The sequence below is a fragment of the Styela clava genome, unplaced genomic scaffold (assembly GCF_964204865.1).
Source record: "Styela clava unplaced genomic scaffold, kaStyClav1.hap1.2 HAP1_SCAFFOLD_30, whole genome shotgun sequence".
In the NCBI taxonomy this organism is placed as follows: Eukaryota; Metazoa; Chordata; class Ascidiacea; order Stolidobranchia; family Styelidae; genus Styela; species Styela clava.
This window is the reverse complement of record NW_027556480.1, coordinates 40,001-42,500: the sequence shown is the minus strand read 5'-3', so window position 1 is coordinate 42,500 and position 2,500 is coordinate 40,001. Positions and strand designations below refer to the sequence as shown.

At 54.8% G+C, this 2,500-nt stretch overlaps 1 non-coding gene across 1 annotated transcript in view; it reads right to left on the bottom strand.

Moving 5' to 3' along the window:
- LOC144418740 (small subunit ribosomal RNA) overlaps positions 1-881 on the bottom strand; it is a 1,810-nt gene extending 929 nt beyond the window's left edge. The window contains exon 1 of the ribosomal RNA XR_013473647.1: positions 1-881. This exon is cut by the window's left edge and continues 929 nt beyond it. This is a non-coding gene — a ribosomal RNA (small subunit ribosomal RNA).
- Positions 882-2,500: the final 1,619 nt, after the last annotated feature.

The following is a 2,500-nucleotide window of genomic DNA, read 5'->3' as shown; positions in this document are numbered from 1 at the left end:
CCCGTCTGTCCCTCTTAATCATTACCTCGTGCTCCGAAAACCAACAAAATAGAACCGAGGTCCTATTCCATTATTCCATGCAACACTATGCAGGCGAACAGCCTGCTTTGAACACTCTAATTTTTTCAAAGTAAACTTATCGGCCACCGCCGACACTCAGTCAAGAGCACCGACGGAGAACCGAAGGTGAGGCGAACGCAACCAGTGACACGCCTTGCGACGGACCGGCGGCGCTCGCCCAAAATCCAACTACGAGCTTTTCAACCGCAACAACTTTAGCATACACTGTTGGAGCTGGAATTACCGCGGCTGCTGGCACCAGACTTGCCCTCCAATGGATACTCGTTAAGAGTTTTAGGATGTACTCATTCCAATTACAGGGCCTCGTTAGAGTCCTGTATTGTTATTTTTCGTCACTACCTCCCCGTGTCGGGAATGGGTAATTTGCGCGCCTGCTGCCTTCCTTGGATGTGGTAGCCGTTTCTCAGGCTCCCTCTCCGGAATCGAACCCTGATTCCCCGTTACCCGTTATCACAAAGGTAGGCACGTAGCGTACCTTCGACAGTTGATAGGGGAGACACTTGAATGATACGTCGTCGGTGCAGAGACCGTACGATCCGCGTGGTTATCCAGAGTCATCAAACGTCACAGGACGAACCCGGTCGGTTTTGATCTGATAAAAGCGCGCCTCCCGAAGTCGGCGCTTAATGCATGTATTAGCTCTAGAATTACCACAGTTATCCACTTCGCTTACGAGACCAAATAAACCAAGACTGATTTAATGAGCCATTCGCAGTTTCGCTTTACGAGAACTCGTACTTGCACCTGCATGGCTTAATCTTTGAGACAAGCATATCACTACTGGCAGGATCAACCAGATAGCTGCGACAGCTGCGCTCGGCCCTTGCTGGGCCGCCCGGCGCGTGCTCGTCGCATTCGTTTAAGACCGAGGCGATCGCCTGCGGCCGTACTCAGCTTCGACAGTCGCTGGCCGCGACGTCCACGCTCTCGCCGGCAGTGCCAGGCGGAGCGATTTGCGTTTTTTCTTTGCTCGCCCTCTCTCGGGCTCGATCCATTCAGTTTCGCACAAACAAGAGCTCTGCCGGCCGCCTGCAGCGGTGCCTAAAACCCGGGCATAACAATGCGACCGTTCTGCTAGGCCGACAAGCGCTCAAGCCAGACGCTCGATCGAACGCCCCCTACATATTAGTCGAGACAACGGCTCGCTCATTAGCATCGCGTTTGTACTTTAACTTTTTTTGGCTCGGCTTCTTTCGACGCCGATGCCGGCGACGCAGCACTCTCTCGCCCGCCAGCCACCGAGAAAAGGGTGCGCTCCGACCGGCCCCGCACCGCTCTTTCTTGGCTCATTCGAAATTACTGTCTTTCGCTCTGACATGCCTTACCTAGGGTTAGGTTAGTATGCTTGCACGTTTGTACTTTAACTTTTTTCGGCTCGGCTTCTTTCGACGCCGATGCCGGCGACGCAGCACTCTCTCGCCCGCCAGCCACCGAGAAAAGGGTGCGCTCCGACCGGCCCCGCACCGCTCTTTCTTGGCTCATTCGAAATTACTGTCTTTCGCTCTGACATGCCTTACCTAGGGTTAGGTTAGTATGCTTGCACGTTTGTACTTTAACTTTTTTCGGCTCGGCTTCTTTCGACGCCGATGCCGGCGACGCAGCACTCTCTCGCCCGCCAGCCACCGAGAAAAGGGTGCGCTCCGACCGGCCCCGCACCGCTCTTTCTTGGCTCATTCGAAATTACTGTCTTTCGCTCTGACATGCCTTACCTAGGGTTAGGTTAGTATGCTTGCACGTTTGTACTTTAACTTTTTTCGGCTCGGCTTCTTTCGACGCCGATGCCGGCGACGCATCACTCTCTCGCCCGCCAGCCACCGAGAAAAGGGTGCGCTCCGACCGGCCCCGCACCGCTCTTTCTTGGCTCATTCGAAATTACTGTCTTTCGCTCTGACATGCCTTACCTAGGGTTAGGTTAGTATGCTTGCACGTTTGTACTTTAACTTTTTTCGGCTCGGCTTCTTTCGACGCCGATGCCGGCGACGCAGCACTCTCTCGCCCGCCAGCCACCGAGAAAAGGGTGCGCTCCGACCGGCCCCGCACCGCTCTTTCTTGGCTCATTCGAAATTACTGTCTTTCGCTCTGACATGCCTTACCTAGGGTTAGGTTAGTATGCTTGCACGTTTGTACTTTAACTTTTTTCGGCTCGGCTTCTTTCGACGCCGATGCCGGCGACGCAGCACTCTCTCGCCCGCCAGCCACCGAGAAAAGGGTGCGCTCCGACCGGCCCCGCACCGCTCTTTCTTGGCTCATTCGAAATTACTGTCTTTCGCTCTGACATGCCTTACCTAGGGTTAGGTTAGTATGCTTGCACGTTTGTACTTTAACTTTTTTCGGCTCGGCTTCTTTCGACGCCGATGCCGGCGACGCAGCACTCTCTCGCCCGCCAGCCACCGAGAAAAGGGTGCGCTCCGACCGGCCC